The 25,513-nt window shown below is 41.9% G+C and overlaps 1 pseudogene; it reads left to right on the top strand.

The window, feature by feature from the left end:
* The first annotated feature begins 545 nt into the window (after positions 1-545).
* LOC144774642 (U11 spliceosomal RNA) lies at positions 546-734 on the top strand (annotated as a pseudogene).
* The last annotated feature ends 24,779 nt before the right edge of the window (positions 735-25,513 follow it).

Genomic DNA, 25,513 nt, shown 5'->3' with positions numbered 1-25,513 from the left:
TGCTTCCGCTCTGTGCGGTTCACAGCGCCCGCTCTGTCTCTGCACGAGCTCCGCGCAGTGCTCAGCCTATCAACAGACCGTGACGTCAGTGTCTCATGCCTGTGGAGCTGAGGACGGTGGCGTGCGCACCGCCGCCACGAGAGAAGTCAGAAGCCGGGTCTGTGAGATGGTCAGGCTTCTACAGGACAGTACACCGGGGTCGGTACTTTTCCAGCACAGTCACCCTAAGAGCGACCATTACACCCTGTTTCTGTGATTTCCTGGCAGGTAACATTTTTGGCCCTGTAGTCGTGGGTCCATGCATTTCCAGTCCGCACATATAGTTTACACTGATTTCGCACGACATTTCAGTCAGCCCAGCCCTGACCCCTGCCCACCTGATGCCCCAGCCTGAGGCTGAAGACCACACATCTGCGCTGTGCGCAGGCTCAGCATGCAGATCTTCCCTAAATTCATATGGTGTGGTATTTAAGTGACATATTTCCTCGCGCTACAAGACCTAGAACTAGCCGCCAGGTGCAGTGTTATACTAAGTACATTTGGCTAAATAGGTTTTCTGCTGTGAGTGGCACACAGGGGGCTTAGGGGTAGCTTGGAGCTTCTTGCGCGGAATCGATATCAAAAGATTTCGGAAACATCATTTTTGTTACTGGGGCTCCTGGTGCATGCACCTTGTAATATATGAGCAAGCATTGAGCGAGGAGTTAACTTTAACACTATATCCCAGAGTTCAGATGGACCCTGTCTCATAGCTGCCAAGGTTTTAGATTGCTATGAGTGACATTTGCAGAATTTCAGTATAATTATGAGTGACATTTCAAGGACTATGTGTGACACTTTCTACCGAGCAAAATCCAGCAATGTAGAAGAGGGAAACAAAAATATCAGAAATTACACCCATTTGAGCAATGTGAAACTCTAAGGAGATCCTAAAACAGCTGCAAAGCACCAGAAATGGAAGGGAACTAACCTACTGCCCTTTTAACCTGATCGGACAGTGACCACAGACACCTGCATCAGGCCAGGCTCAGGAGAGTGAGGCTGGGGCATATGTAGATTACAGCCAGCCAGGGCACTGTTGTGTGTAAAACGGTATGTCCCCTTATGAGAGCATCCAAACATATGGCAGATGCAGACAGACCAAAAGAGAACTGGTTAAAGTTTGACACAGGCAAGAAAAGGGGTGTTCAGGTTCACATCTTCAGATGATCTGTGTTGTGCGTGCACTGTGGACAGTAGGTACAGCGATGCCAGTCATACTCAAAGTCAGTATGCTCACTGGTTAGAGGCGGCAGAAGTCGGCCCGGGACCAGGGTTCAATTCCCGACGCGGCAGGGTCGTGGACTTGAGTCAGCGGACTCGATAATTCTCGCTTGGGTGCTTACTCTAATCAGGGCTTCCACTCAGCAACTCTGGGCATTAGCTTGCCTAATCTCCACAACGGCCCCATCAATTCCGGGGATGCCTGGCTCCACCTTGGGGACTCCCAGCAGGGACCATCCCACAGGGAAAGCCAGGACGGGTTCCCCAGAGTCATACAGCGCCAGGAAACCTACGGACGGGTAGCAGTGCGCTTTACAAGCTCAAATACATTTACATACAATACATTTACAGAGGGGCAGTTCAGAGTCGCTGCCATAAATCACATCAATCACCACAATATAGAAATGTTGATCAGTAGAAAAGCAATAACTTATTTAAAGGGTGTAAATGTCTTTGCAGATGAGAAAGATCACAGAGTTTATCACCTGTCACAATATGTCCATTAAATAGCTGAAAACAGATATGTGCCTTCAGTGTATGGGATAAGGCCCTGATTGTAACACAGGTCCATTTACATACAATGCAATAAAATATAGCGTGCACTGTTTTAAATAGTTTTTGCGTGTGTATTTACCAACAATGACTTTTCAAATTATGTTGCTCATCGACACTAATGCATGTTACTATTTTTAGTGCTACAGTGCTTCAGGATTGTGAATGGAGAAGCAGAGGAGCTAATTAAATATAAAACAGATCTTGCTTTAAATTAATTTAGGGAACAGTCACTGTACGGCACTTATATTCGGGAAAAACACCAACCTTTCCCTCGCAAAGCTCGATGTTAGCACATCTCATTATGTGCTTTCACAATATCAATGAAAAAGTTCTCATACCGTCATGGGTCAAGTGCCTGCTGACGAGACCCTGGACACTTTTCGGCAGCAGGTTGGTTGCCGGACTCCCATAACGGTCATTTACCCTTTTTTCCAATTCTTGCCTTCCGCTTTCGGTGCTCCATAATGGAGGGCAGCAACCGTGGTCTGCAAGGCTGGTTGCAGACAGACTGAGGCCTTGAGTCACCGCAGGCCATAGCAAATTCAGTTTGCCGCCTGGCCCCAGTCCGCCTCCAGTGATAGTCATCCAGGCCGCTCAGCTGTCCAGACTCCTGCGGCGACGTCCTGTGACAGATTGCATTCTCTCAGCTCCTAATTGCGGTTATATAGGAAATGACACAGGGAAGAGCAGGTAATAACAGCTTATAGCAGGGGGTGGCAATTATTTGCAGGCTTGCAGCGCTTCTCCGCAGCACTGCCTCCTACTAACCAGCCGCCCTACAGGTGCCAAAACAAACTCCCCACGCGGGCCGCGCTCCAAAAGCAGGATATGACGTCCCCAGCAATGACGTCAGGCTGATAGAGGCAGCACTGCGGGGATTGGAAAGCGCAATAATGCAGTTGGGTGTGCCTTCCAGCAGACTGCTGCAAGTCCCAAGCTCCGGGCGGCACCGCATCTGTGAGTGTAAGTGTAGTGTACAGTGTGCTTAGGGGGCCCCTGGAGTTATGGGGCCCACCCGCACCGCGGGGGCTGCGGGGGCCTTTGTTACGCCCCTGATTTAAGGTTCTTTGTTCAGCAGAGCTAACTGGGTCCCTGACCCGACCCTTGATCCATCGCAGTCGGCCTGAACTTGTCACTCTGTTTCAGTCTAGCGTGACAGGATAACCACGGTTGGAGCTTTGTTCTTTTTGGCATTATTTTCACTTAAATCTTTACAATTGCATATCTCTGGTTCTTCTAATTGGATGTTTGTCCCTTTGGTCTTAAATTACTTATTAAAAATTACTCTATTTTTCTGTATTGGTGTGGGATTTTTCTCGTGTTGTGTTTCACTTTATTACTGTTTGAAATACTGCATAAATACTTTCACATTGCCTCTAACTTAAGCCTAGCTGTCTCTGCCAAGCTACCAGAGAGTTGAGCACAAGTTAATTTAAAGTTTGCTTGTGACGTCACCCTGGTGGAGAAGCATCGCCAAACTTGCTCAGATCCAACAGGTGAAAAGAAAAAGTATATTCTGTAGTATTATTTTCCACCTGCTGGCTGACCCAGAGTGTGTAGAGCGAGGTGGGGCCATGGGAGGGGAGGAGGACTGGTTTGTGCTCTTCTAAGTTTGCATGTGTGTTTGGACTGCGGTCTTAGGCCAGGTTGGCAAAACAGCACAGACTCCCTGTGGCTGAGCAGAGTGTCAAACCATCCCGCTCAGGCCAATCCCTGCACTGCTCTCATAGAATGAGAGCGGGGCGGGAATTGCACAGGCAGTCAGTGATGCTTTCCCAGTGTCTGCTAGGACTAGGAAGAAGAACACTGAGGCACGATGCGGGAGGCAGCCAGCAGCTTCAGGTAAGTCTTCTTTTTTGTTTGTAAATATTATTACCCCAGTGCTTCTCCTCCCTCACTCCCTCTTCCGTGCTCCCTCCACCAGCCCCACAACTTTTTGTTCGTGGTAGCCACCACTGCTGACATGGATTGTTGTTGCTGCTTGAGTTGGGTTTCATCCCCCTCTGTAAGTTACCCCGTTTCTTACAACCTCCCTCAGAGGCATGTTCAATTGTATGCCTACAGTGGAGGAATATGAGTGTGAGTATTGCTGTTGGATAAGTGTGGACCGGTGTGCATCTACTGCACCACACATGTTCCAGTATAGGTACTTGCAGCTGTGAAAACATTGAGAATCATCACCAATGTGAAGAGTGACCGATGTAATTTGTTACATATTTTCACATTGATCCATTTAAGTGCTGTCATGGGGGCTCCCTACTTTCTAGTAGTACTGCTTACATGTATTGAGTTTGAAATACAACAACCATACTGCATAATAATATTGATGATAAATTGTTGGTTCGTCTTCTACTCAGCAAGCAACCAACCAAGTTCAGTGAGGGTGGTGTGTCACTATAGTATGACGAATGCTGCTGTGCCGCAGGATCATTGTATTGTGGTTTGACTTTGGATACTCAGAACAGCAGTATATACAGGTCTGTATCACACACCAGTTGCATACTATATGTGCACTGCATTATGATTGCGGTACACTTGTTCCCATCTATGTGGGGTCACCAGCAAAATATAAGTGCAGTCAATTGACCCTATGACATTAGGATTCCTGATCTGGGGTTGCCTATGGGGAATTCCATACATAAGCTGCTTTCAAAGGTATCCTTCAGCTGGTTGACTATTTTGCTAAAGGCTGGCTGGGAAAAATCATGCACCAATTCTACTTTCCAATGTTTGGTGCCTGTTGGAAAAAATTGCAGAATTGCTACCATTTTCAGTTGTGGGAATATCAGGGCAGATACATATGTGACCTGCAGCTTATCCCCTAACTTTACAAATCTGTTTTTATGGCACCCATTTGGAGCCTGTATGTCCTCAGAATCTTAGACTGACTCATGTTTAGAGGTTCAGTCCATACTAAGTAGACCCTAGCTCTTAATTAGTGTTGCTGTACTCTTTGAGGTGGTGACTGGGTGGGCTGATTTCCATCTTCATGATACATGGCTTATTGTAACAAAACATGGATCTGGCAAGGCATTATTAATTGGCCCTGCAGTGCTGCATCTCTGGTGGTGTAAAGTGGAGTGAAGTGAGGATTGTTGTGATTAGCCTGTAAGTGCATGTCTATTTATGTCATTTAGTCACCCTGTGTAAAAAGTGTGTTACATTTATTTGTAGCTTAAACAGTGATAGTATTGTATTTTTACGCACTGTGGGGCATATTACCAACAAGTAGCGATAATTATCGCTAAATAGGCTTAGCGACGATTTTTTATCGCTGCCTATCGCTGGATATGTTAGCGGAGAAAACATGCTATTAGCAACGTTTTTCTCCATTGTGCTAAATAGCGGAAAAATGCGTGAATATCGCTGAGAATACAGCGATATTCATGCATTAGCGGCGAAATGCTCTTAGCCATGTTATCCACCTCCCATTGGATAACATGGCTAAGAACTGGTCTGAGCAGGCGTTGGTTTTTGGCGATAGCGGGAATATTTCCATCGCTACGCCTGCCTTGCTAATAGGCGATATCGACGTTAGCGACTGCTTTCAGTCGCTAACAGGTTGGGTACGCCCACTTTGCATGTCATTAGCAATAAATATCGCTGACATGCAAAGCGGGCCCCAAACCGCTGGCTATCGCCTAAAAGCTGTCGCTAACATCAGTTAGCGACAGCTTGCTAATAGAGCAATAGAATTATCGCCGCTTAGCGGCCGAAAACCGCTGCTAAACCGGCGATAATTGCCTATAGCCACCCTTGGTAATATGCCCCTGTGTGTTGCTATTCTATTTTTACATTTTGTTTTCCAGCTTTTACTTCGTTACCAGTACCTTTGGGACATTTTAACTCCTGCATTTCACTAGAAATATTTGTAGGTGGTAATTTCCACCAGGTTTAGTGACCTTTCATATTTGTAATTGGGTTTTATTTACTATATTCATTATGTTTTGCATACGGCAAATATTGTATGCGATAAGTAATTAATCCAATTAATTACACAATGCGACTACCGCCATGCAGCATTTACTCATGCAATACATTTTGCATGTGTGTTTTTATTTTAACTCGTGATCAGACGAGTCAGTAAATGTATGCACTGTTTACACTGACATGCAGTAATAACTACTACGTTTTTCTCATGATCAAGACCGAAGTGTCAGTCAAGTCTCGTGCAGGTCCGTGAAACTGCACGTTTGGTATTAACAAATTAATAATGTTTTGCCCAGCCCTTTAACTTTGCCCATCCCCATGCCGACTTTACATAAAAACTGAAATTACTGTGTAGGCATCGCTTGCTAACGGCATGCCAAATGTCAAGCATATTCTTTAATGAGTACCAGTTATTAGCACATGAAAATAGTTTTTCTCCCGCCTTTAACTTTTCTCACTTGGTGGATTTGCAGAACAATTGCCATACACATAGAAAACGAAGCATATGAAATTTCTGCAAATGTCATATGGATTTGTCAAAGGATGCCACAATTGTTTGAAATGTAACCATTTGTGAATGTTTTAACTGTACTCCCGTGACATAAATTTTAAAATACTAAAAGTAAGCAAATGATACCAAGCATCTGTCAGATTTTGTGCAAATTCAACAAATCGTGATTAAGTTATAGGCAAATCAGAAAACACCCATTTAACTGACCAGATACTGTTAACTTTGAAAGCTATTAGTTGCACCCAACACAATATTGTAACACGAATTTCTCAAAAGCAACTAAACTGGTTTACACCAAAACCAGGCAAATTCACATCCTTGAGTAAAGTACTAGGGGGCATATTATCAAGACTCGCGATAAAATTATCGCCGCTTTATCGGCGATAAAGTGGCGATAATGGTCTTGATAATATGCTCTATGGAATTCCAATCGAAGCTCATGCTAGATGTGAAGGACATTTAACATGAGCTTCGATTGGAATTCCATAGAGCATATTATGAAGCACATTATCGCCCCTTTATCGGCAGTTTCCTGCCGATAAATTGGCGATAATTTTATCGCCTAGTCTCGATAATATGCCCCCTAATTCGTGCCAGAGTGGTGCAATTCCATTCAGTGTTTACTTTTCACAAAGGAAGAGCATAGTTTCGTAATGAAAACGGTAGACAGAGCGGAAGTAAATTTACCATGCCGAGCACAGTACAGGTTCATTTATTTTTTGGAAAGTTTCATGCAGATTTCTCAACTAGCACAGAACGAATTAGCATATCAAAAAATGGCAGCCCGGTGGAAAATCTAACCTAACTAGAAAATGAACTCTTTCCTAAAGCTCTAAAATCAAAACTGTTTTTTTTAGCCCCATTATATTTCTACGTTTGCTGTAAAATAATAGAACTTGCAAATTGGTTCAGTAAATCTTCTTCTAGTTATTCTGCATTTTGTTAATTTTGCCCTTGTATTGTACTTTAGGCTTCACTCAAACAGTAATTTCCTGTCTTAAAATGTGCTAAAGTATTAAAAAATGGGAAACAATTGTAAATGACAATGATAATCTTTAAAACCTCAAAAGGAATACTTATAAATGCAGTGGAAATATTCATTATAGCACCTAGTAATGACAATTACATGCCAATCTCTTCAGTAATTCTCTGTTGAGGAAAGAGTTCCTGCCCTTGGCAAATTAAAGTGGCAGAGCGTCCTAAAAGTGCCATCTGAAATATTTAAACTGGGATTTCCTTGCTATGACTGCAATAATTAGATGTGGGCGGAAGGGATATAGGAAACTACATTTGCAGACTTCTGCCTGACCTCAAGTTACGGAAAAATGTTGTATGAAGAATGTTTTATAATTACATCTTCTCAGAAGGCATTTTAACCGAGACATTACAGGACATTTTTTGGCAATGTACATGTACAAGAACTCTCGAAACGAAACATATTTAAACACGACATCACATTTACTTTATAAAGCGAGGATTGCACATTCTTCGTCATATTAAACTGTATTCCATTATGAAATATAATCATTAAAGTAATAACAATAACAGAAATAAAAAAAAACATTTTAAGCATATATTTGTGATGTCACATCACTGATTTTAAAAACAATTTCATCGCCCAGCATACATCCTGCTCGGATACCAACCGTGTGAAGATAAGGGCGAGTGTAGACCTCTTAAAATCATGTGTTTTGAGCAGAGGATTTAAAAAAGCTTTTACGTACTATCAATAAAATTGACAGAAAACCCTACATTGCGGTAGAGACTGCTCAGATGACTCGTCGCATGGACAAAGACTGACTGACTCAATGTGATGCTGACCCAAAGGAAAACATAAAAGATGCCGTAGGGTACCAGCTTTAAACCTAAGCAGAAAGGACCTCTCCCACGAACTAAGGGACCGATTCACAGAACTCATTTAAGACAAAATCCTAAACTTACTACCATTTACTTATTTTGGTTTTCACAGAGGGCACTTACTCATTTTGGTATTCACATAGGGCACTTAATCATTGATGAGTATGTGCCTTCTGGGATTACCAAAATGGTAGTAAGTTTAGGATTTTGTCTTAAATTTATGCTGTGAATCGGGCCTGATCAGTCTGCAATAAATAAGGTTCAATTTCATTAGGTTTGCAAAATACCAGATTGCCTTATTGAAGAATTGGTTATTTAATTTCCTTTCTGTCAATGCATCTCCATTCCTTTATCTGGTTTCCTTAGTTAAGAGGGGCGTGCAAAAAGTAATGGTCTGCCCAAATCCTCGAGCTTCGTTTTTATATAAGAGGGCCACGTAATCAGTGAACTATTATCACATTTAGAGCAGTCTAAAATAACATTATGGGCCGAAAATTCTTAAGAGTTGTTCTAAATGGAGACTGCACAGTCTTCTCTATATTTTCTTTGTATTCTGCTTGTCCTTTTGAATTTAACCTGGGAAATATACGGTAGTATCATGGGTTAACCCACCATCAGCAGGAATCTATGTTTGATCCCAGAGTCACAGTTTTGAATTGGGGTGGGATGTACTCAGCATTTCATCCTTTTGAAGGCAATAACATTATTATCGTTGTGTATCAATAAACATATGTTAATTGTCAATTGAATCAATAGACTCCCTCTGAGATGAACATGTGTTATATATAACAATCCAGTTAGGTTACACTAAATTCCACAGCACCTCACCTAGCTAAGGATCACTCTGATGCCTTCTCCTCTGTGTGCCTTATCAGCCCTTCTTTGAACCAGGGCGGTCTCACAATTCCCTCAATATATGGCACAACTGTTCCATGCTACAAACGTTGAATGCTGACTCAGATGTGCCAGAAAAGAACAGGTCCTTCACAGGCATCCCCTTCCTCCCAGAGGTCCTTGAAAGATATGCAGCTAGCCTGTTAGAATACGGTACAATCATCCAATCTGGGTCTGATCATGTCACAGCGCTGATACCTTCATCTCCAAAATGTGAATAATGCCATATGTCTCTTTGTGGAATGAAGCTCCTGCTTCGTATTTCTCCTTGATTCTCTGGCTTCCTTTGATACTGTCAATCATGATACCCTTCTAGAAATCATGAAAAATAGACACTGAAGGAAGAGTGCTATGGAGTTTCAGATCCCATCTTTCTGATGGAACGTAACTCACCAAAAAGGGACATTCTTTTTCTATCCTTCTCAAATTCCACTGCAGAGTGCCAGAGGACTCTAACCTCACCCCCTTGCTCTTTAATGTCTGTATTGGACCACTCATTTGTAATGTACTATAAAAACATGGTAACTTTCGTTAGGTCTCCCTTGACAGGTCACCTGTCTGCAACCCCTATTGTTACCAATTTTTAAAAAAAATACATTGAAGGTGCTTAGTTTACACTCAAAGTGTCTGCAACCCCTATTGTCACCAATTTTTTAAAATATAAATTGAAGGTGCTTAGTTTACACTCAAAGTAGTATTACTCTCTCACCGCATGCTATTGGTTATTTTGTGTCTCTTCCCCTTACTGTGGATTATTTGCATTACCATGCAAGTGACTATTTTACATCTCAAAAGGGCCTGATTTAAAGTTTGGCAGATGGGATACTCTGTCATAAATGTGACAGATATCTTGTGTTTTTGTAGGAAATCAGCATATTAGTTGAAGGGAGTGAGTGCCCACATTAAGTAATACCCACAACCTTTGTCTGGGTGAACTCTTAAAGTCATTAAATTAACCAGAAATCAACCACCAGGTAACTAGGGCACAAAGCAGACAGGATTAACTTAGAGGCTATGTGTAAAGTATTTATGTAGTACCAAAGCTGTAGTAAAGTCAAAATACATCACAAGAACAATTCCAAACTAGTTTAGAAACATCAAGTAGATTTTAATAAATAACATGGCACATAAATGACACAATTCCAATAAGGAAAGCCAGAGTTAAGGTGGACTACGATGGAGTGCGTGTTCAATACAGAAACCAGGTTGGCCCCCGTTGGAAGGTTTGCCTTCAGACTTAGTTTCTGAAATGGTAGCCAAAAATCCTCAGTGGGGCAAGGCAGCAGACTGTAGCTGAAGAGATCTCCACATCCTCGATGGCCATTGGACGAGGTTTCAGTAAAGCTGCTGACTTTTACCAGAAAAGGTCCAAGAAAGAAAAGTTGGATTTTGGGCCCAGAGAATGTCTCTCACCAGCCGGATACTTTTGGCGCCGTAGACCAGTAAAGATTTCTACCTTAGGACTTAGTCACTTTTTGGGATCTCAGATTCTTTCAGTGATGAAGGACTGCAGGTTGTAGCTCAAGCGGGCTCTACGAGGCCAGATACTGTCTCTGTGAGGTCTAGGTGAATCAGATTTGGTGCTGTGGAAACCTCCAAGCAGGAGGAGTCTGAATGTTTGGCCCAGCAGCAACACATCTTCAGCGAATTGACTTGGCAGGTTTATCCCAGTCCCCCATAGGTCTTTGAAGCAAAAACATTTCAAGTCACAGGCTTCTGGAAAAAGTTAGAATAAGTACACTAGTCATGGGTCAAGGACTTTGGGAACATCACTTGGAGGTCAAGCTCCACCTTAGTGGAGGTCAAGCTCCACGTTAGTGGAGGTCAGCATTATGACCCTTGGAGTTCACTTCTTTGTCCTGGGTACAAGAGGGAAAGTAGGTAAAGGCTTCTAGGCTCTTCTAAGGTCCAGTCCTCCCTTATTCTTTCACAGGTACCGATATTGCTCTGAGGAGAGTACAAAGGGGTGCCATTTTTATGCCTGACATAAGTCCATGGGTGAGATGACTCCTGGCCCGTCCCTAACCAATAATGTAGGGAAGTCATTGTTTTTCCCCTGATCACCCCTATTTGTTTGACTGATGCTGGTGTTAACTAACTCTAAAAGTGCCCTGCGGTCTGCTAACCAGGCACAGAGCCAGTGACCTGTCCTCTAAATGTATATGGTAATTGGTAAAATTCTAATTGTCAAAGACACCCTGTAAGTCCCTAGTATATGGTAAGGATATATAGCCAGGCCTGCCTTTGAGGCTAGTTGTAAAATAAAACGATGTCCAAATTTGAGTTAGGAATTAAAAGCACTTCCAAAGTTCCACATTACCTTTTTATGACGTATATGTCATTCCTAAGGTCTGTCTTAGATACCCCTGGGGTAGGGTCAATATAAAATATGTTGTATATGCTCTGGTAGGGAAAAACAGCCAGAGTTGTTTCTCCTATTATAGTGTTGATTGCCCCATAGGCTAACATCGAAAAATTCATTAATCTTAATGAAGTTTAACTTTTCATTGCATCTAACTAACATTCGAAGTGTCAAAATAATGGTTGCAATAAATCCAACAAATTGCCAAGGTTGGATTTATTACAACCATTACAGTAAAGTATATTTTAGGACTTACTATTCTGAAGTTACCTAAAGAATCCCTATAGCAGCCTTTTACATTATTTTACATCCTGAGACAAGTTGCTCCCTGAGTAAGTGTGAAGAGGCCTGGGGCTCAAACAATATAGCCATTTAGTGGAAAGAGATATGCTTCCTGGAGAAACCAGGGAGAGGAAGGGGGATGGAGAGACCAGATGGACTTAAAAGGCAGGAGAACATATGTCATAGGACCCAGGCCATCCCCTACTTCCTAGATCCCTGGCCAGATAGCAGCCCCCCTAATTAGACGAGGAGAGAAGCTGGATGGGTAGTGTAGTCAGATGTAATCAGATGTTAGTCACACTTCTAAGTTGGGTTACACAGACACACGCACACCAAGGAGAGAATTTCTATATTTTGATTTTGGGAGAAAAGTGCATTCTGGGTCAAACATATGCTACGTTTCACAGGAAGTGGTCATAGCAAAGGGGGGTTGCCTTAACTCTATTGGTTGGGGTATCTCCCCCTCCTACCTGTCCAGAATGGAGGAAAAATATGTGAGATCTGCAGGAGCTCCTCAGAACACTGCCTGGAGCATCAGAAGAAGAAGGACTGCCTTGCTGGACCCTTGGACTGAACCACAGAAGGCTTGTACAGATGAAGGAGTGCAGCTCCTGCACTCACAAGGTTCCACAAAGAAAGGACTGTGCCTGACTCAAAGGAAAGGGAGTGGACTTCCTGATCAGCAACAGGTAAAACAGAGCTTAAATAAGTTACCTGCCAAGCCAAAGAGATAATCACCCCCAGCTGACCAGTTGCAACTGGATTTTTCCCTTACTGTGCAGGGGCATTGTGGGAAACTGAGTCATAGCCCCATGAGACTGTCCAGAGTCTCTGAACCCTTGACTGGTGCTATCGGACTGCATAACCTATGTTCATATGCAGCGCAAACAAGTTGTCAAAACTGATAAAGTCTGCCCTTGTGTGTCGTCTTTTGAAATTGATTGGGGTACAAGAAATTGCGAGGGTTCTAATGCTAATGTTGTATGCTTTGACAGATTTGGTTGTTTTGTCACTGGTGAATCATATTTTACGGATGTTTGGAAAACCTCTTGTTTTAATGCTGACTCGATACATTGTGAAGGATACGGATTATGATAACTGTGCTACCAGTAAGTGTACATACATATTATGATTCCCCAACCCTTCGACAATGATTATCTTAGAACGGGGGGTTGGAAGGGACTAGGACAGATAGAGTATTAGAACATAAAGATCTATTAGGAGTGGTCACTATGGGCCCGATTCACAGAACTAACTTAAGACAAAATCCTAAACTTACTACCATTTTGGTATTCACAGAAGGCACTTACTCATTTTGGTATTCACAGAAGGCACTTACTCATTTCGGTATTCACAGAAGTTAGGAGTCCTAACTTTAGGACTCTTAAATGCCTTCTGTGAATACCGAAAAACTTAAAGTTAGGATTTTTCTCAATTTAGTAGTAGTAAAGTTAAGACTCCTAACTTTTGGACTCCTAAACGCCTTCTGTGAATACCGAAAGTCTTAAAATTAGGGTTTTTCTCAATTTAGTAGTAGTAAAGTTAGGACTCCTTACTTTAGAACTCCTAAATGCCTTCTGTGAATACCGAAAGTCTTAAAATTAGGGTTTTTCTCAGTTTAGTAGTAGTAAAGTTAGGACTCCTAAGTTTTGGACTCCTAAATGCCTTCTGTGAATACCGAAAGTCTTAAAATTAGGATTTTTCTCAATTTAGTAGTAGTAAAGTTAGGACTCCTAACTTTTGGACTCCTAAATGCCTTCTGTGAATACCGAAAGTCTTAAAATTAGGGTTTTTCTCAGTTTAGTAGTAGTAAAGTTAGGACTCCTTACTTTAGAACTCCTAAATGCCTGCTGTGAATATCGAAAGTCTTAAAATTAGGATTTTTCTCAATTTAGTAGTAGTAAAGTTAGGACTCCTAACTTTCGGACTCTTAAATGCCTTCAGTGAATACCGAAAGTCTTAAAATTAGGATTTTTCTCAACTTTACTACTACTAAACTGAGAACATTCCTAATTTTAAGACTTTCGGTATTCACAGAAGGCATTTAGGAGTCAGAAAGTTAGGAGTCCTAACTTTACTACTACTAAATTGAGAAAAATCCTAATTTTAAGACTTTCGATATTCACAGCAGGCATTTAGAAGTCCTAAAGTTAGGAGTCCTAACTTTACTACTACTAAATTGAGAAAAATCCTAACTTTAATACTTTCGGTATTCACAGAAGGCATTTAAGAGTCCTAAAGTTAGGACTCCTAACTTCTGTGAATACCGAAATGAGTAAGTGTCTTCTGTGAATACCAAAATGAGTTAGTGCCTTCTGTGAATACCAAAATGGTAGTAAGTTTAGGATTTTGTCTTAAGTTAGTTCTGTGAATCGGGCCCTATGTATATTTGTAGAAACAGATATTGCGAGGAGGGCCATTAATTAATGTAAAAAAATCACGAGTTATAATAAGACATGAATTAAAGACTAGGTTAGAACATTGGAAATGTGTCCGCTTAAATCAATATATTAGTATCTGAATGGTGTTCCTAACTCTCCCCAATGCAAAAGATTTGTGGAGATGAGGTCAAATGTAAATTCATAATTAGGATATTTGTAAAATCTTAAATTGTGTTTAATAGTAGGTGTACATGAGCACTTATTGTTTAATAAAATATTTGTCTATAGATACATGGTTTCATCATCGCTGTTGCTTTTTACATGTGGTATGAACCTCCGTCAAAATACACAAACTCTGACTAAGGTGCGAAATAAAATCTATTTAATATTTGCATGAATTTATTGTTAAGTGAGACAGAGCTAGATTGGGTATTCTATATATAGACGACAGATTTAGATGCAAGGCACAATGAATTATGTCAGTTATAATATGAAATACAATAATTGTGTGTTTCCTAAATTTTTCTCCTCCCGTTCGTGCAAATGATTAGGATAACATGATTATAAAGTGTTCTGTACGGTTTCCCATTGATCTAAAACTGAGAATGTGAATATTGTCCAAAAAGGATAGTGATTATTAGGCAATTCTTGGTTAACTTAATAAGGATGTATAATAAATGGCACTGATTTTGTATATTGAATTTTTATTGTATATATTTTGGAAATATTGTGCTTTTGTAGATTGCTTTTAGCCCTGAAGAAGTCCCATGAGGGATGAAACGCGTTGGCGGTAAGCAATTCTTTGATGTTTTAAAGGACTAAAGTGTCTCTGAATAAAAAGAATACAATATCTGCAATCAAGTTTTGCGACTGTTTACCTTGCACATCTGGGAAACTATTTATTGATATATTGTTTTCTTTGTTGTGATTTGATGTACTAGAACATCTATACATATTATAGACTTTTTTGCTCGGGTACGGGGTCAATTTTGCTTTTTCTGTCAGTGGTGATTCATAATCACCTTTGTGGGATGTATATGGGTCACATCCCAGACCCAACGCACAGGGACTGAAAGGAGATAGGCTTATACTAATGGCGACGTTTAGTGCTGGATTCACAAAGCTCTGACCCATCGTAGTATTTTTCCAGGGAATCCATCAATGACTGCTTCAAAATCCTCTTTGCTGTCGACGCTGAGGATTCACATCTGTCTTTTCACCAAGCCACAAAGCTGAAGCAGGCCGACATCAATGACTTGAATTTTGGATCCGAGAAACCCAAATACCCACTGATGAGCCTATCGTTGATGGAAAAGCTCCAATAAAAAGACTAAGGGCCTAATTATGAGTCGGACTGCCAAACCCACAGCAATTGTGCAGCTACGGCTGCACCGGCGGTCCGACTGCCATATTCCGAGTTGGGAAGTCAGACCTTCATGGGACCACTGCTATCTCTGGTGAGCCACGATCCCTTCTGGGCTTGCAGTGGTCTGAGGCCCATAATATGCTGGCAGTGCCACTGTGGCACCGTCAAGCATATTACGAGTTTCCTCACCACTGCAGTTTTCATGGCGGAGAGCCTGCCAGGAAAATGTGGTGGTGAGGAAACTAAGGGGACCCTACAGATCCCCCTGTTGCCTCAGGGCCAGGGGCACATGCTGGGGGGCACATGTTCTACACCCCTGTCTGCATGCACCCCCAGTTCCTTCATGACCTGGCCTTCACAGCCCATGCCGTGCAGGAACGCACTTTGACGGTCCTATGGTGATGCCTTGCTAAGGTTCATGTATGAGCCATAGCACAGCACCGGCCTGGGACCGCCAAAGCAGGGCTGCCCGACCTGTACATGTGTGATATTTCTTCCATGTTTCCAGACCTGATGATGCTGCAAGAAGAATTTGGTGAGGTATCTGGTATCAAAATGAACTGGGCCAAATCCTGTATTTTTCTGCTGGTGCCGGTTTTGTAGCCAGGGCACAGGATCCCCTGGATTGCAGACTACCTTGGTGCTACACCACATTAAGATATTTGGGTGTACAGATGAAGATGATGGCCTTAGAGATGGAAACATCAATAAAGCACGGGCTAGAACCTACAGGTCCCTCCCATTCTGAACATCACTATCGTTGTCTCCAGCAGGTGGGTGGCAATACCCAAGATGCTAATTCTACCTTGACTTCTGTACTTTTTTGCTGCTCTCCCAATGTATCTTATCAGGACATTCTCCAGGGAATTACATGGGATATTCACTGGGCTCATTTGAAGGGAGGACAGACTTAGGGTATGCTTATCGGTACTACAGAGATCATTACTTGAGGGCGGAATGGGTGCACACAACTACAAGTGGTACCATGCAGCGACACAATTGCAAAGGCTGCTGCTGTAAACTGAGCATAGGGGCCTGTTTGGAGATGGCATTGGTTGCGGGGAACCTTGGAGGAGCTCCGATATACACATGGTTGTCATCTTCGGGAGCCCGGCAATTAGAGGCGTTTCAGCAGATGAAGGTGGTCCTTTTATGTTGGTGTCATTATGTGGTGAATCTGGGTAATCATTTACCTCATACTCCACTCATCCCAACCGGACAGATGCTAGCCCTGGATGAGATGGCATGTCGTTTTGACCTGGCACCATGGACTGTGGCTGGCATATTGGTCCTGGGAGATCTGTACCATGAACAAAGGCTCATGTCCTTCCAGGATGTTATGAACACATAGAGGATGCCAGCAGGTCTGTTCCTGGCTCATCATACAATTCAACACGCGCTACACACCATTTTTGGAGTAGAAGGGAGGGAACCACCCCGATCCCAGTTATTACATGTTCCGTTATCTCATGGGGGCATTCAGCACATCATCAGATATTTACATACTGCCCTGCAGTCCATGGCCCTTGAGGGGTTAGAAACAGTATGACGTCAATGGACTTGGTTTTACATACTCCATTGACAGACAAACATTGGGCTTAGGGTCTACGGCAGATCAAGGAGGTAACCCGTCACCAGCTTCCAGTTCACTCTATTCAATAATATGCACAAAACCTATCTCACTCATCACAACATATAGCACATGCACCCAGGAGCTTCCTTCTACAGCCCCAGATGCAGGATACCAGATGCTGGATTTTATCATATGACGTGTGCTCCAACGCGCCTGGGGAGAAGTCATTGAGATAACATTTGGAATAGTAAAGCATGTGCTACCATCCACTCCAGAATCTTGCTTATTAGGGATTCTCACCAGGGCGAAAGGGGACAAGTACATGCCTAAATGTATAGATCTGCCATTTATCTTGTTCAACCATCACACAGCTATGCAATGGAAGGCAACTATGGCGCCAGACATTAAGGTGTGGCTGGGGATGCTCTTGACATGGGCTTGTGCTGAATCAGACTTACTCATGCAAATGCATTCTCAGGGTAAGGATGGTAAGGCTGAGGTTGTAATTACCTTATGGCACGGATATGTTGGTAAGATGGAGGAAGCAAAAAATAACCTTCCTCCCTGAATTCATGCTTTGGGCATTGAGTGCTTACATGGGTGGGTACATGGGAGTCTGGAGGAACAGCTGGGGATGGGTCCTCTCCCAGAAATTGCCTGGTGAAGGAGTGGGTGTGCTGAGCCTGCTGTCGCGAATTCTGCCCTGTGGCACTACCTCATGGGGACCCATGCAAGAGTCATACATGGAATAGTGTCCTCCAAATTGGATATAATTATGAACAATACCAAATGGCCTGCTGCTATTGATAATTTCTTGTTCAGTATAGACTGGCCACTAAATATTTGCCTGTAATGCTTTTAACTTTCACTTACCTCTACAGGGCTTGTATTATCCTCATGTTTGCAGAAGATCTTCATGCTGATACCATTCTTTTGGTTTTCATTGCTTTAATATTGTTTTTCTTTTTGCTTTATTTGTACATTTGCTCACCCCAATATATGGAGATGATATACAGCATGTAGTGCTCAAGTATTTTGTTATGTTTTTCTATTCCTCTGTAAATCAATAAAATGAATTTAATAAAAAATAAAACTATCATGGCTAACCTGCTATTTCAATGGCTCAATCTTAGCATAACATCATAAAGTAAACGTCTGTGTATTTGCTGTATGTTGGCGAGAAGCCATCAACCCAGGTCTGAAAGTGGCAATCAACTGAAAGGCAGACACATTACATTACTACAGAAAAATGCTGATCTGGATGACATAGGCAACTACAGGTTGGTTATCAACCTGCCATGGCTGGGTAAAGTTATTGAAAATGCATGGCCTTACAACTCAAGGATTATTTCACCACCACTGCCTTTTTTGATGATTAACAATCTGAGTTCAGGGAAGGCTTCTGTATGGAAACCTTGCTGCTAAAGTTTCTTGGCAATGTACACAGGATGCCAACTAAAGAGGAAACCTTCCAACATTATTAGAATTATCAGTAGCATTTGATGCCATAGACCATAAAATACTGCTAAACGCTTCAGATGAGTTTCCATGAATAAGTTCTCAAACAGTTCTCATAATTTATCACCAACAGGAGCCAATTATTAAAAATAGGCAAACTTATCAGAAATAAAGGTACACAAGAATCTATTCTATCACTGACCTTAGTCAATTCGTATGCAGAACCACTTCAGTATCATATTGCGGATTTTGAAGTTAAAATGCATCAATACACAAATGACGTTCAATTATCCCAGAAGTTCATAGATATAGAAGACACCACTGCAATGCTGCCTGTTACAAAATGCGTTATTAGTTAGGATGGATGTGAACCCTTTTCATGGAATACGTCCAAATCCTAGTAGGTTCAACACGCAAAAGACCTGATAACAACTTTGATGGTGTGGCGCTGGGTCCCCGAAGCCGATGCACCGCCAAGCCGTGGTAAGGCCGCCAGTCAGATTCAGATTTTCCTCCTGTCTGGCGGGCTGGTTTTTGGCATTCCCATGGAGGTGCCTCAGAAGATGGGTACTGTAATGTAGTGTAGTTCCTATCATCCCAATAGGCTCTGCGCATTGGAATAATACCTACAGCAGTAAAGGCCTAGACCAGACGTTAACTAGGTCTACTACTGTCGATACTAGACTTAAAGTTTTGGGTTTGCCAGCTTAGCTCAGAGTTCACTAGAAACTTTCTCGAATGTTCAGGAAAGAATTAACTCCCCTGATTAGACAAGAAGGGATTTAGTTTCTGACAACCATAGAACATGACAACTTTGCTCTCCCCTAATCAAGAGTATATCTCGAGAGTCGTGTGAACAAAAGGCAATTTATTTTACTCAGTCAGTACGTGCATTCTTAGTCTCATCAGAATGTAGAGAAAAGGAAGAGACGGGCGTGTTCAATAAAAAGGTGTTATTTATTGATCAGTCTCTTTTCTCGTACAAGAGAAATGGATCGATATTATTGCAATACTTATAGTTAAGTAAAGTGCATACATTAAAAGCAATAGTATAAAATAATACTGTAAAAACATTGATATGGTTTCTAAGCCATAAGATGTTTTAAAATGAATAAAATATATTACATACACATATACATTTGACTAAACGTACTCAACTGGTGTTTCTAGATACGCCTACCCCGTGTACCTGACCTAAGTCTAATACGAGGGCGGGAATAGAAAGTTACAGTTTAAGTTAAGTTTGTTTTTGCCAAGTGAATAACTTAAGAATTCTCTGTGAGGGGTTATTCAGTTCTGTACCTGGAAGTTAGGATGGATGAGGAATGGTATCTCTCTCTCTGGTCTCGATATTCCAGGCTGCCTGCGAGGGCTACCCAGAAACGCCGGGGCTGGATTTCTCGGCAGGAGAAGTCAGCGCGTCTCTCAGCGCGTCAGGAAGGCGGGGCTGCTGCCAGCGGGGTCTGCTCTGCTCTTGGCTTCGGCAAGTATGGCTGCTCCGTCTCGTCACCACGCGTGTGTTTGCATAGGGCAAGATCGGTAATATTTATACCTATAAGGTGCCGAGATTGACGTAAGGATGGACATAGATACGTCAATAAGGATGTCATACGACTTGCTCGTTAGCACATTCTTTTACTGAAGTTCTCGGTGAAATCAAAACAATGGCCGCAGGGTTTTGCCGAGGTTGTCATAGGTTTGATTTGTTATGAGAACTCCGTATGCCTTATCAGGGGCTGGAGGAATATCGCTTGTCTAATTAGATCGCAAGCGTTATGACCTAATCAGATAACACGTTCCTGTGCCGTAGTGTGACTGCGTCAGATAACGGTATCTGCATCATGGGGATTTTCTGCCTCATGGGCTGATTACTAGTTAACTTGTTAGTTTACTAACCAGAATAGGGTCAGGAAAAGGGGGATCGATTCAGGACCTATAGGAATACATCACACCCACTCCACGCTAACTATGTACATATTTACTAATCTATGCATAGTATAACATAGTACAACATACTATAGAGTATAGTGTATACCTTACCACCCCAAAATACATAAATGCATTTTGAAATTTTTCAAATATACGGAAAAATTGCAGACTTATGTATTGTATGCACTCAAGCTGTAGAATAATGCCAAAGTAATCGCATTTGTATACATTATTGCTTATTTGGTATATGAGAATTACACATGAAATGGCTTCTTAATACAGAAAAAAAGTTCGAGACCATTCCATCACAGAATAAAATATTTATGAACGTATCAGCGGGCAGCTAATGTCTATAAGCTATCTAAAATTTAGAAACCTTAGTTCTTTAAGAATAGTTCTTACTTTAAGCAGAAGATAGTGTCCCGAAAAATATGCAAAAATATTTGGGGCTGCTGAAAAATTGCTGTCCGTGAACTGGAGGGAAAATCTGTTCATGTGACTTTATTTTTAAAGTTGAAGGCCGAATTCAGGGAACGCCGTGTGCGAGCTTGCTCAAAAGTCTCTATTTCTGTTCTGGAGAGAACATCATATCATTCAGGCTTTCGAAAAAACTGTCAACAGCTTCCTGGGAAAGTTCCACTAACTCGGAAATAGGTGTAATCATGCATTCTTGCGCATGATTGTCTCCATTGACATTCTGATTTGCATTGCTGACAGAAGGTCGTACCTGTTCGATGCTGCTTTCATCTTGAACTTCACTACCCATCAATCGTAGTGGTGAAGCTTCCACGAATGCCGTCATCAGGATTGGTAGCCTTTGAGGGCAGCACAAAGCATGAACCTTGATCGGGCTCAACAATGTTTCTGCATCCATTGGCGCATCCGATTGTAGCGTCAGACAGGTGTCTAACACGCATTCTTCTCCGCATAGCAGACACCTCAATACAGGTAAAACACATCTTTGCCACATTGGTCGAAATGATAGAAACCAAGTCATGTTCAGGTCTCTAAGCCGGGAGAGTCCCAGGATTTTTGATATCCGGTCCCGGTATCCAATGGCTAGGATTGTTTCTTCCCTTGTCGCAAGAGTTTTGTCTGTGACATGGGTAGCCATAACGAAAAATAAGGACTAAGAATAGGATTCCTGCAATTAGTCCCAGGATCAGGGGAAGTCCGCCAAAAATCGAATGGACGAAATCTGGAAAAATACCCAGTATGGCTTTGAATGGTGTTAATGCCATCGAAAATACTGTCTTAAATACCTTTGAGACCCCATTGGTATCAGAAATATTTAAGATTTCATTCAGGATTTCCGCAAAATGTACGGGGGAATTAGTTGATAATAATGTATGTATCTCTGCAGTCGTCCTTGCGACTTGTAGATCATACGTTTCTTTTGATGACGAGAGCCTGGTAGGCGTCTGAAGAAGCACTGTTTTCATTCTGCTTAAAGTATCTATTCGAATAGAAGTAATTTTCAAATCGGGCCATGCCCTTGCCTCCCTGTCTGGGAAGGAGCTGGGGAACAATGAGCGTCCACAGCACTTGACCTTCGCAGTCGTAGTTACTAGATAAGGAGTCCCGGGCATAAGACTACAACATTTGCGGTCTACAATAAGAATGTAACTCCCATTATAGAGTCTTTGAAAGAATGGTTCTATTTCTGTTGCAGGTGCGCCTTGCTGGTGACATGAAAGGTTGTATGAATTCCCTTCACAGGCTCCATGCAAACTAATTCCGTTACACAGAAGCGTGCCGCTTAGTGACATCGCACAATTATTGCCACTAAGAAACACTTTCTGTCCTTTATTACTGACACATGCATGTGAATAGGGCAGGTTCCATGTTGTTTTAAGGTATCCTTTTCCCAATTTCTCGTACATGCCAGCCTGTATATATTTTTGGCAGTATTGAAACCTGAAGGTTGAGATTGGAATATTTATTATCCCATGTATTATCCATTCACTGACAGGTCGTTCTGACATGGTCACTGGTAATCTCTCAAGTTTCTCAATGCTCAGGATTGTATAATCAGCACCCTTTTGTGCCATACTGATTTGTCTATCAGTAAGGTTAAAGATTTGGAATAGTGACGTTGTGTTGATTAAACGCCAAGGCACATAGCCTGAACGCAGATTTTGTAACGTCCAGCCAAGCTGTACAATAGAACGCAATTGTGACTGACCGTGTTGTAATAACAGTAAGTCCTGCGATAATATGTCGATTGCTGAAGACACAATGCTGTCCAAAGAAAAAATTCTGGAGGACAGAGTCATTAACCCATTGTCCACTACAGAAAGTGATTTTTCCAAAGTAATACGGTCAATTTCCCGTATTCTCTCTGCTGTTTCAATTTGAGTAACCTTCCAGGCCTCATTGTATGCTGCATATACAGAGGCTGCTATGAAACGCTTTTGACGCTGTTTGCGTGGTCCCAAAGTGAAATCACGCAACTCAGCACCATCAGTAACTAAAGTTAGGTGTTGCTTAATTTCTGCCAGTGTGGAAGTTTGTAGCCATTGAAGGCATAATTTGCCCACACTGTAGGTTGTTATTATCCCTGGGTGATGTCTTTGAGGATATCTAGGGTCTGGCCTGGTCATTTTGAACCCCTGTGTTTTGTTCAGGAATCTGTCTTGACAGTTATTAGTATCTGTGGGCCAGATCAACCACTGTTTCCAATCAGGATGTGTTCTGTTTTGGTTTAATATATGGTTTTCGTCTATCTCTTCATCTGTAGAAGTGTTGCTAAACATTGTTGGCTTTGGAATAGACGGTTTATTTAAATCTTTGATTTTGGCTAGGCCAAGACAGGTGGTTTGTTGAACAGTGTCATTTAAAAATATCATTTGTTCTGGGATCATGCAGGCTCTAAACAAAGCTTCTATACCCTGTACTTGCCATTCTTTTGTACCCCAAACACTTTTCAATTCAACATTTTTGTCCCAATAATCAAAACCAAAAGTATTCATTTTTTCAAAGAATGAGTCTGAATATAACAATTTTGTGTTGGTTATCATGGTCTTGGTCCCTGTTTTGTTTGACAATTTAAAATAAAATGTTTCAGCATTACTTGTGTTCAAACCTGAAAAATATGAATATTTGTCGTAAACGGTTCTTGAGCTCCCTTTCGGAGGTGTTGCACAATGTTCCCATTGATTATAATTTAAAACATTTCTAGGTTGTGCAGATCTTTGTAAAAAAAGGTTACCATAGTGGTTATAACAGTACATACTATCATAATTTGTAGAACCCTGCAAATAATCATGTTTGGTAAATTTAGCAGACATTACTAAGTCAGACATCATATTATTAATGCTTTCGAAGTCCCAATCATCAGCAAATGAGTTTGGTTTTACAAAGTCACTCAAGGAGATCTTAATTTGGTGTGGATATTTCAGGATCTCGACCGGACCATAAATTTCATAGTCAGTGTTGTCCCAAGCTACCCCACCAGGTATCGGATTGGCTGTGAAGTTGGCTGAAGAAAGTTCTCTTTTCTCGACGTGTGAAGATGTGTGTGGTTTGAGGATCAAGTTGATTTTCTGACTTGCTGTGTCCATTTTAGCATATTTTCCCTCAATGAAGCGTCCCAATGTTAGTATCATGATGAGCCAAAGTATGAGGATAAATGCACCAAAACCCACCCAAAATTCAATCCATGGAGAAATCAGATATGTTTCTTTCAGTTGTTTCAAAAGTTCCTTAGCTTTATCTTTAAAGGTTTTTGATGATGGCTGTCTCTTTGATTCACTGAAGCCTTCAGAGGAATCATCGAAGTTTATGAAGTAGCCGGATGCAGTTCTGTCAATTGTTCCAATTGCTTCAGGATTTCTGTTTCTTGCATTTTCGTTTGGTACTTCATTATAGATTGGTGTGTCTCTGCTAAATGTTTTTATTTGGGATTTCAGAGGTCTTAGTTCTATTGCATTGTTGCATAGTCCATGTTGTTCTTCTGTAGGCGTTTCGAATGTGATGAGCCTCTTTGTTAGGACCTCTGTACTGGTAGCAAACCTTGGTGTTCTGCTACTTATCGGGAGTCCACTTGGCCTACTGTTTGTTATCGGCCACATGATTGTGGTTTTACCAGGTCGATGGATACAACTCGGTTCTCCTTTTTACCAGCAAGTGGCGGTAGTACAACTGATCTTGTCCCGTTGACAGACAAGACAGGAACTGCTTTTCTGTAAGAAGGCCCAAATTCCTTCTTTACCGCGATCTTCTCCCTGACTAGATCCCCGACTTTTGGAATCCAGACAGGTCTTGCTGGGACAGGTGGTGGTTCTTCAGTGGTTGTTGGCTGTTGTTTCAACTTTATGTTGCTCAGGTCTTTTCTTGTTTTGTTTAAGTCCTGCAAAATAGCCAAACGGTCTTTGATATCAAAGCTTTTTTCTTTCACCACTGAAGTCTGACTATCAATGTCAGAGATCATCATCCTAGTTCCAAATAATAATTCGTACGCACTGAATCCCTTCAGAGAATTTCTTGGCAAGTTATTGAGACTACGTTGGACACTTATTAGATGTTTGACCCACCCAGCTCCCGAACCTAATATCCTTTCCGCTATAGATTGCTTTATGCCTTGGTTTTTTCTTTACACCATCCCGTACCCTCAGGAAGGAAGTGAGAAGATTCCCGCTGGGCTATGCTCATTTGGTCATGTGTCCCCTCAGGCTTGAGGGCTAGAGTGGAGACAATGGTCAAACGTAGCATGCTCTTAGCGTATATGCCATTTAGACTCGCAAATCTTTGTATAACAGTCCGGACGTCAGCCGAGTGCTGGTGATCTACATTATAAGTGGAACTAGCCTGTATATGTTAATCGCAACCCTTCCTTTTTACTCCTGATTTTTTCTGGAGTAGAACGACGAGGTATTAAACTGTTTCTCTCCCCACTGCGATCTCTGTTGCAGTTTGGGCAGTTTTTTACAAACATGGTGTGACGCAGGCTCATGCCTGGCCACCAGTACCTTGATTGTAATTCTTCCAGAGAATTTTTTAGTTTGAGGTGTCTGAGACCCTCGCCCATATGTGCGTCTGCGATTAACAAGTTTCTCCTGTCCATGTTTGGAATCACTCTATCCCCCACTCCAGGGATTCGAGCAAAAGGGACGGAGTTTGCATCGATTATGTATGTATAATTGAGTGGATA

Source organism: Lissotriton helveticus, chromosome 8 (genome assembly GCF_964261635.1).
Source record: "Lissotriton helveticus chromosome 8, aLisHel1.1, whole genome shotgun sequence".
NCBI classification, from domain to species: domain Eukaryota; kingdom Metazoa; phylum Chordata; class Amphibia; order Caudata; family Salamandridae; genus Lissotriton; species Lissotriton helveticus.
This window is presented reverse-complemented; position numbering and strand designations above follow the sequence as displayed.